The sequence below is a fragment of the Pinus tabuliformis genome, chromosome 4_1 (assembly GCF_031772625.1).
Source record: "Pinus tabuliformis cultivar Carrire ecotype Pingquan chromosome 4_1, CPIR1, whole genome shotgun sequence".
Taxonomy (NCBI): domain Eukaryota; kingdom Viridiplantae; phylum Streptophyta; class Pinopsida; order Pinales; family Pinaceae; genus Pinus; species Pinus tabuliformis.
This window is the reverse complement of record NC_142303.1, coordinates 627,642,406-627,653,631: the sequence shown is the minus strand read 5'-3', so window position 1 is coordinate 627,653,631 and position 11,226 is coordinate 627,642,406. Positions and strand designations below refer to the sequence as shown.

The 11,226-nt window shown below is 34.2% G+C and overlaps 1 pseudogene; it reads right to left on the bottom strand.

Annotated features, from left to right (window-relative positions):
- Positions 1-2,352: 2,352 nt before the first annotated feature.
- Positions 2,353-11,226, bottom strand: part of LOC149177592 (3-ketoacyl-CoA thiolase 2, peroxisomal-like) — a 39,819-nt pseudogene continuing 30,945 nt past the window's right edge.

Sequence of the window (11,226 nt, the reverse complement as noted above, 5' to 3'; positions counted from 1 at the left end):
AAGATTCCAATAATTTGTTTTCTATTTGAAAAATATCATTCTTTGTTTTGTTATTAATGTCTAGGCCATTTTAGAGCACAAGTAAAGATTACCATACCTCTGTCATCTTTAGCCACTGCTACTCCACTAGTTACCTGGATTTCCTTTGGAGATCCATAATTCTTTATTCAATGCACATGTCCAGGAAAAACCCAGTATGTATTTTGTGAAGTTACAATCGTGATGTCAGATTTTGTAAGTTTAGGTAAATGGTTGGAGACCCATAATTTCAAAATTAGCTACAAATTCACTGTAATTTTGAAGTTTAAACTTCATATAATCATATCTACAGGTTATAATTTTTGAGGTCCTTCAAGTGTATCACTTCATCAATTGATGACATTTCTCAGCTGAACTAGGTTTATATGTAATTTTTTTTCTAAATTGTGTTCTAATTTAAAGCATGCACCAATAACATATTGATTGTGCATATCTTATTCAAATTCAATGATGATGACATTGGGAGTTTTTACTCATAGTGATGTCATCTAGATCAAATGGATATTTTGTTCGAGGCCTAGAGTTTCCACCTATTAATCCTTTCTTCCAAATCCATGTAATTACTATTATGTGAAATTTCATTTATTACTTTATTTTTTTTTGGCAAGTTTGAAGTCTAAAAACTATTTTTTTGGGTAGATCTTACCCAACATTTTGGTAATCCTAAAAAGTTAATCATATAATCAATAATTTCTCACTTGATTTCAACATAGAACATTCACAACTAATATACCGAGCCTACTGTTGTCAACTATTCATCTTGGAATCACCATCATATTCCGTGGTGATTTCCCTCTCTCTGCAACAATCATTTTTTTTTGTTTGAAATAAAGAATGCCATTCTCCTTTAGGATTGAGGTTTATTGGTTGGAGATTGTTTTTCTAACTAACTTATATAGGAAATTTTGGTGATTTTCACCATGTATTATGATTGTTGTCTAATATAATAATCAATTCATCTTGTGAATTGAGTCTATCTCAAGTGGTTAAGAAGAAATTGTTATTCACCTCAACCATTTTCAATCTTTGTGATGTGTTCACTCTTCGTGAGCCAGTGGTTGATTGAGACTCTTTATGATCTGTGAGGATTATCCCTTTCTTGTTCATTGGCTAGAGGATGGGTGGCTTGAAGGTGGGGTTGTAAGTTACATGTGAAAAAAAATAAACATCTCATTTTGCATAGCTTACTACTAGAACATGTCTTGTGCTAATCTTCGATGAGATGCAGTTTCAAAGTAATATGCTATTCTCTTGTTTTTTCATGTAGGTAGAATTTCTTTCTCCTAGGAAAAAAGATCCAATAATTTTATATTGATAATAAGATTACATCCATATATGCCAGTAGGCATTCCTAAAGGCCAAGTAGCCTAAAAAACTATTTGTCAAGAAGAGTCCAAATCTACAAAACCTTAAAATCATTTGTAGCCATGTGATTTGTCAAGTGACCACCCTCTCAAAAGGATACATCTATACTCCTATTATCTATACAGACCGTTTGTCCATAATCCAAAATTTAATCATTTACCTGCCCCTATTTATATAATTTACATCCCTGTTATAGTCAAAATGACCATATAGAACTACTGAAAACACTGATAAGATCATTTGTCATATTTGAGAAAAAAACATAGAGAGAGTAACAAGATTATTTAGTGCCAAGTGTCATGAAGAAATTCTGTTTGCTGGCCTTCCTTCAAATTTGTGACTTTCAATGAGGCTGGGTCCATTTCCAAGCTGACTTTGGACAATCTACCTGCTTCTTGATTCCTGTTCCTGGTAAGTTGTATGTTTTGAAGAAGAGGCTGCAAGTGGTAGCTCAAAAGTTTAGAGGCTCTTTTCAGCCAATTTATGACTAGATTTGAGTCCCCATACACATGAAGGTAGGAAATCATGTATTCTCGAGCTAAGCTGAAACAAAATTTTTAGAGACATTAAGTTTGCATAGTTGTTTGAGGCATGATTGATACAAGCTGAAAAGGATATGGGTCCCTAATACTCTTTTTGTCTTAGTCTGTAAATTTTTTTGCATAAATTCTATTTTGTTTTATGAATAGGTTTGCATGTGTAAAAGTATACAAGTAAAGAACAACCTTTTAAGTGGTGCACTTATGCATTTGGATTGATCCCAACAATGTTATAGTTGGAGATGAACTTTTTCATTAGTGGGATTTTAGTTCAGAACATTTTGCAGAAGGTGGAGGCAAGAGAGGTGGGAAATAGATGGTTCAGCAAGATGAGGATTTGCGCTCATCCATTAAGAATATTTGTGGTTATAATGAAACTTCATGCATTGATCAACTTGTTTTCTATTGTTCATTGTGCACCCTTTTGCATGGCCACTGCCTTCTTCATCAACAATACAACACCAACTCCATCACTTACTTGGATTGATTTTCTTTTGTGAGATTGAAACAGAACATAGACATAACTGACACAGACTGAATACTCAACATCCAGTGCTTTACAATGGCAGAAAATCTAGCATGTTGTAACTTTTTTGATAAAATCAACAACATAGAAAACATGCTTAGCATGCAATTGGGAAAGAAACTCTATACCAGCAGTGGTGCTTCCCCTCTTCTTAAATGCACATTTGAGTTTCCCTAAATCATAAAGAGAAGCATTAGGATGAAAGCCATCGTCCACATATATCATCATGGGCTTCTCATCTCCAGTTTTAGGATCAATAATCTTCAACACAAAAACAAGAAACACATTAAGTACCATTGTGACAACTCTCCAGTGACTCCAACTTTGGAAATTATAGAACATGGGTGTTTTGTACCTTTGCTTCAACTGGGATGATCTCATATTTGAACTTCCCTGCAACTATTGCTACTACTGTGCGCCTATGAGATTCAACCTAAAAAACAATTCTAGTAGTTAATATTCAACTCCCATTCCTTACCTTCGCTGATTAATTCATATGAACTGCACCAACATTGACTTCACTCAAATCAAAATCTTAAAATATCATCCATATACCACTGCTTGATCTTGGTCTTGACGTGAAACTCCATAGTGGTCAACTACATTTTCTGAGATGATACCCATGGGAAAAAGACAATCTTGTGCTTTTCTGAAAAAATCAACCTATTGCAAGTGGCAGCAAAAGCCATCAGTGCCTTTCACACAAATATTTAATGAAGTACTTATATATCTATCCTTGTGCAACTGTATATCTATATATCTATATATATATATATATATATATATATATGCATAAATATGAAGGCTATATTAAAGACATAGAAGAGTATGGACAAAAACATCAAATTGAAACTATTGACAAAATTAAAAGCCTTATGTTTACAACATCATTAAATTTTATTGATGCCTACCTTTGAATTGACAGAACCTTCCCACACCATAGGATTGATAGTCATTAACTCCACTCCTACACTGATGCCTGAAGAAAACAAATTGAAATCATAAACTTATCTAAACTCAAACCTGCTATGATAATCCAGTGGTAGCAAACATATATTGACATACCAATGTCATAAAACCTAGCTTTAATTGTAGCTGCAACATCTACAATTTCTTGTAGGTCTGAAGATCATTGTCTATTGATAGTGTTTACATGTATAGTCTCCGGAGAGATGACGTGGTAAGCAACATGAAATTGTCACAAAAAATCAGGCATCCAACAAGAAAATAATTCATTTGACACATGAAATGGTAGGATATACACTTGGGAATCCATCATAAAAAGCAGCCATCCTGAACTCATTGGCATGTTGAGAGCCAGGTGCAAGAACAATACCCACTACAATATCACCAACTTCAACTGGATTAAGTCCAGTCTTTTCAATCAATGTCTGTAGGAAGCTAGAGAACATTCAAAGACAAATTTGTGCACTCATGCTTCATGGACCATAATGGTTAGGGGGAGAATTTTCAAACTGCATAAAAAAATCATGAATCAATTTATCGGTGTAACCACTAATCCATACCTTAAAAACAGGAGCAAGAAAGTCATCGGTAAGAGTATCCTTAAATCCTCCACATTTAACCTTGCAAATAGGGGTATGATAAGCCTTGCAAAAGTGACAATCAGATAGAGAAAAACTAGGTGTTGATCAACTAATCAACAAGAATTAGGAAAACTCTGAACTCAATCAACCACATATGATAAAATGCAAAGCGTTGGAAGAGATTTCCTGAAAAACCATCAATTAAGCTGGAAAAAAATGGAAACTTATGCAACAATGACAACATCATCACCAAACTCAACAACTCTTTCATAGGAAGCACTGTCTCTAGCAGCATAAACTGAAGCCTAGTAAAAAAAAAATGATCGATACTTATATTCTCACTAGAAGATCCATGTGTTAAATATACTCAACACAATCTTGACTCTCTTCTAATGTAAAGAAGATAAAATACATTTTTAATAATATATTTATGGCAAAACCAAATTAACAATGGCCTAAAACAAGGGTACAACAAATCTAGTTAAGGGGATTCAATTGTTAGGATTCACCTTGACTCGGGAATGATAGTCTATAGCTAGTGGTTTTGGGCCCATGGTATTATGCTAGTTATATTTGGATGGAAATAAGCTTATAAATAGGCTTATTAGTCTCCATTGTAATGTGCCAAAGGTTGAGAAAGTGTGGGCTCCCTGCCCATTGTAAGGGGCCAAGGGTTTACCAACTTGGCCAAGCTTTCATGGAATTCCGTTAGTTGGGTTATCCCCATAGTTGGGGTTTTCCTAGGGTATTTATGGGATTGTTAGTGTGCGTGATTGATTCTATATTGTGTTGATGATTATGTTTATTTACCTTGACTTTTATACATGACACCAATTAAGTTGAATTTAACACAAGCATCCATTAACCCCCATACAATAGTACCTCAAGCATTCTGAATCCATCAACACATTCGAACATATAACATCGAATTTATCATTTCAACATAGTATCAACTACCATACCCATTGCACAGAAAGTTATGAACAATAGTTTTCACCCAAAAACTCCACAAAACACAACACTCACAGCCCCTGCCCAACCCCCACCCAGACTAAATTCAAAAAAGAAAACAAAAATAGGAAGGTTGATATGTAAGCATAGAGTAGATTTCACCATATTTTTTTTATTTCAAAGAATTCTTAGTGAGTATCCATTTGTATGGATTACTTTAACTTTATTTCTGGTGTTACAATTCCCTTTAGGCTTTGACACAAGACCAACATGTGGGTTGGGGCTGCCCATTCTTCAGGGCACATAGAGAGTCAAGTTTTTTCCTTTCACTCCCCTCCATTCTAGTAATTTTGTGGAATTATTTTGGGTAGTGCCAAACATGGTCCATTAGACCAAAATCATAGATAATCCTAAAAGTTAACTGTAACACTTAATAATTCCCAAAAAACTATAGCCTCAAATTGCACCCAATAACCAAAATAAAAAGGAAATGGAGCAGAAGGATCTAGGTCCATTTTGAAAAAAAAAACATCTTGTATGAAGTTAAGTTCTACTGTAATTTTTAAAACCTATGTGGGAAAACTCATTAAAGTTCAAAGAACAATAATCTTGTAATTAAATTTAAAAATAAAGAAACCTCTTCATATTTTGGTTGCGAATACAATGACTTGCAACCTTGGCTCTCATCCATCATCACTGAAGAGTCTGGCCCTGATGTTTGCTACATCCCCCCAACTCTCTTAGATAGTTGAACTGCCAATACCTTGGTCCACATTTAAATGGTTCCGTCTATTATTATTATTCAGGTTGTCATCTATGATGTTGTCCTCCAGGTCTGTGATTTTCCATCTGTGAATTTTGCATCATTATCCTATAGGAGCTTCAGTAGAATTTTCCATTTAAACTCAATGTTCTTAAAAACCTTAACTTCATGATGCCAATCCTCTTTGTTCAACTCCATTTGTTGTCAATCCCCTACATTCTCTGACTGTTTTCTCCACCTTTTATAACATTAAGTCACGTCACATGATACAGTCTCTTCCTAGTGGTTGTATCATGGAAGTGATGCCACCATGGCTTGGTGAGCTAACAAGTTTGAAGGAATTGTACATTTAACATGACTAGAGGTGCCAGTATTCCCATACATCCACATGTGTTGCACGTTCTCTTAATTTCTTCCAACAAGGAGGGGTCTGAATTCTCACTTAAATTTTCTTTAGTCCCAAATGATCTCCTTAGTTACCTATCTGGTTCCTCATTTTTTGAACCATCTTGTTACATAGGAAAACCTTATTACATGAATCTTCACAACAAGACACCTAATTTCCTACAAGATATCCTGAATACTCCTATATTTGATACCCGATTTATTTGAAACCTGATTACTGGAGAGTAGAGCCTCTTTCAATATTGAGCGTATCATTGCCTTATTTAGTACATAAGTTAGTCCCTAAATTGGAGCCTCAAATTCAGCCTTTGTTTTATATGCCAATGGAGAAAGAAAAAATGATACTATCTTTGTGATTCATTATTACCCCATCATTCCCAGATTTGCCTGCTTGGACCCTAGTTGCCCCATCAAGATTTAATATGAACCAACTCTCAAGTGGTACTTCTCTAGGCAAGGGGTTTAGTTTGGTGGAAAATTGTATCAAGTTGTGGATGTATGTCTATATGTGCTCTTGTTTTGACTATTTTGAATTTTCTTTTCTTTGTTGATAGACCTTGTTGTTTTTCTTTGTGTACCTTGTTTTTACTTTATTTATACTATGTCTAATTTTCACATGATTGGGAAGATTTGTGACACTACAAAAGATGATTGAATGGTAAGATAATATTCTTCACATTCTATGGATTATTACTTTTCTTTTGGTATGCCTATTATAGCATTTGGTGAGAATTTTTTGGTTGTCCCTTTGAAGAGGCAAAGTTCTGATCTGCATATGCTAAGTCTCTAAACTTATGGAATTGATAATCTGTGTACTTGAAGAGGAAAATAAAAGTGTAGCCATTATGTGTGTACTTATATCATTGTTTCATAGTTCCATGCATTACACAAAATCTACAAATAGCTAGTTGCTCTTCAGACAAGAAATCTCGTGATTTTGCCTTCTTGAGTAGTCCATCATGAACAACTTTGTAAAATAATACTACATTGTGTCACATGTTTATTTTTCAGTTTAACTCTTAGTTTCATTGTGAGTAGACATTCTTGGGCCCCTCGCCAAGTTTTCCAGTCACTGTCTTTGACAATATCTTCTCAAAATATATAAAAATTGTTTAGAAACTACATCAGAATCTAGATCATATTAGATTGGTTGCTTGTAGAATATTCATAATTATGCTTGTATTTGTATCAAACAGAGTGCTTTGTTCTTCATTCATTTTAGCTATTTGACAGATAGCTGAAGCAAAGTAAAATTTTGAATGTTGAATGGTTAACAAATTTCATTTGGATATATTTGTGTGCATCAACAATTTGATTGCAAATTTACTGATAAAATTGTGATTATTGAAGCACTGAATTTTTGAGATATGCAGATCCCTTGTAATTCTAACACTTGTTTCAAGGAATAGTTGCTGCATGATTTTGATAACTGTTCAACTATATTAACTTGGACTGGATTGTGTCCTGCATGAGTTACACTGCTCTTCTTCCATATGCTATCCACTTATGACATTTCCTTTGCAATATTTGGTGCATTTGCTAGTTATAAGTCATTTATAAGTTATAAATATCTTCAGAGTTTCACTTCTAATTAAGTATTCAAATGAGCATATTGATTCTCTTATACATAACTATTTTTCCATCCACCCACTTTTCATAACATCCGTAACCATTAGGTAGGGACCTACAGCTTCGATGTTGGTTTGCTTGTTTAGTAAAATATTGCCGAGACTTTAATTTATTGGAAGTTGTAGAATTTACAATTTATGAAGTTTCAAGGTCTAATTTTTAAAAGTCTAATTCTTTAAAGGGTGCTAGCTCAATGGAAGAGCACCTACTTTAAAAGTAGGAGGTTGGTGGTTCGATTCCATTTTGCCCTAACATCCATATGGAATGGTGACGATCAATTTTTGGTGACGGAGGCTCTTTGACCATCACCAATGAGCTTTGGTGACATTTTTCGACTATCACCAAAATATGAAATGGTGACGGTCAACGAACGCCACCATATATAAGCATCAATAGTGACGACCCTCAAAGGTCCATAACCATAAATCGTTGTTGTTGATATGAAATGGTGATGGTCACTGTCCGTCATTATAGTCATTATTTGTGACAGACCTTGAATGTCACCATAACACCTATACTTCTGGTAATGTGGCTTTTGGTGACGGTCAACGAACATCACCATATATATGCACCAATAGTGATGACCATTAAAGATCCATCACAATAAATCGTTCTTGTTCATAGGAAATGGTGATGGTCATTATCCATCATTATAATCAATATTCATGACGGACCTTGAATGTCACCATAACACCTATATTTTTGGTGACGCCACCTTTGGTGACGTTCAGTTTTTGGTGACCAAGACTATGGTTCGTCACCATTTCTCATATAAAATGGTGACATTCACTATCCATCATTATAAATCATTATTGGTGACAGACTCTGAATGTCACTACAACACCTATACTTTTGGTGACGCCACCTTTGGTGACATTCAATTTTTGGTGACGGAGGCTATGGTCTGTCACTATTGCTCATATGAAATGGTGATGGTTGCTATCCATCATTATAAATCATTATTGGTGACGGACTTTGAATGTCACCACAACACCTATACTTTTGGTGAAGCCACCTTTGGTCGCGTTCAATTTTTGGTGACGAAGACTCTTTTGACCATCACCAATGATCTTATGGTCACCTTTTTCGCCCCTCACCAATGTCCTTTTTTCTTGTAGTGTATGGTAAAAGACGGATGATACTAAGTTATTTTTGTGTAAAAAAATAAGAAGAGTGAAATGATTGGTAGGTTCCTATGTGTTCTTGGAAAACCCAGAATTAAAATATTGAATCCCGCTATTAACTAGTTTATAGATTCTTTTAAATGTGTAACCTAACTGGCATAAAAATAGTAAATCTTGAATTTAGACATACAACACAATGGCAGTTACTTCGGCAAAAATCATAGTAACATTGGAAGTAGGTTAGTTCTTACCAAGGAACCAGAAATTTCCCCATAAGAACAGTCCTTATTCCACCTGAATTTCTAAATACCCAAAATAGAAGGGATGGACTTCGACAGGTCATATTCCATTTCCCTTTGGGGGCATGGAGTATCATCGTATATAATAATCTTAAACACTTTGGTATTACTGCATATGATACAAATGAAGTAATCTTGAATGCATAAAACAAGTAATAAATCATTAGAGTGAAAATTAACGGTAAGTTTTGGCACAAAGTGCTTGATATAAATTTCATATACACATCGGAGAGTAACAAGTGTTCAATCTACAAACTCATTTAACATACTCAATATATCAATAAAAATAAACAAAGTGTATTTAATCATGCATATTGTAGTGAATAACCTACAAAAAATAGAATAATTAAAGAAAGAAAAGCACATTGTTAAATAACCAAGACACGATGGTAATGGCCTCTAAAAAAAATTACATACTGAAACCCAAACTAGAATTTTTCGTAAAAGGTTTATAGTAGACCAAGAAGGAGGTTCCTTCACTCCAACTAGATAAATCTTGGAGAGAAATAACGTAAAAATTAACTACAAAAATAGTTCTTGAGTCACTTGTTAAAGAAAATATTTACATAGCCCGTCGAAGGGAAAACATAATGGTTCATTACCTTAAAAGGTTACTCTAGACAATCAGATTTAACAAAATAATATTTGAGCCCTGGTCTTAACCCAAACCATTTGAATGTTCTAAGAAAAAAGGGGTAGAAACCAAAAACCTGATACAAGGAAAGTCCCTGAGAATGTCAGTTTCCATGTACCTTAAAAACCAGACTGCCGTAAAAGAAAAAGTTGAAGCTGGAACAAAGCCTCTCACCTATAGGATAAAACATGAGAGTTAATGGATTAGTTTTTGTTTTATAGTCAAGTGAAACTATAAGCAGTCGCACCAAGAATTAAGTGTATATAATTCAATAAACAAAAAACCCTCCAAAGGAAGTCAAACCTTAACAAGGATGAAGGATTTTTACCTGATAAAATGGGTTGAAGGAGTAACAAAATATAGGAGGAATTCTTGTTACCAAAGTAAGGGTTAGAAAAAAAAAAAAAACCTACTTGCAAGGGTTTGTACGCAGCGAAAAAAAAAAAATAGCGAGACTGTGGAAGGGCATTAAGGAAAATCAAAGAAAAATTAAGTTATCTGGAGGGGTGAAAATTCGTCGCATTCTTGTGCAAGAATGCCCAAGCAATGAAGTGCTCCATGCTACCTAGGCACTGCGACAACTAGAATCAATCTGTTGTAAGGATTCTAAAAGTAGTATATGATAAACATGTGAAGGAAACCATAAAATTATTACTCACTGAGGTGAAAACCAACAGGAATTGAGCCAAAACCCTAGGCATATTGAATTGCAGAGTTGCTCCAGCGGAAAGAAAAAATGACAGTGTCTGTGGGAGACTAGAGGTAGGAATGGTTACCATCAACAGTCTAATCAAAACCTCCACCATACGATTGAAACTCTAGAGCTTTGACGATGGAGATGAGATAAATTTATCCCATCGCAATCAATCATAATTATGATAGGTGATGAGACTACCAGTCTCTAGAGGATTCTCTAGAGTGGGGGTTACAAGCCTAACCCTTGAATTTATGTAATAATTTAAATAGGTGCAGGAAACTTAGAACTCATTTTAATAATAAAGTATACACCTAAAGTTATAGATCAATGCAAACAAATTACAACCATATGTTTACACATGGTATTAGAGAGCACATTAAATAATAACAATTTTTATACCTTGGATCCCATGCTCTTGTATGCCTCCTCGATATATATATATATATATATATATATATATATATATATATATATATATATATATATATATATATATATATATATATATATATATATATATATATATAGTAGTAATTTGTGAAACTGTTAGTAAATTGTTTTATTACCATATTGATGGTGGATGGGTGTTACAAGTGGTATCAGAGCACCCAAGTTGCAATATCGTGGCCTATTTGGGAAATTGATTAAAAAATACATATATGTTGTGATCAGAGAGGAACCACAATGACGAGAGGAGTTAAAAGTACA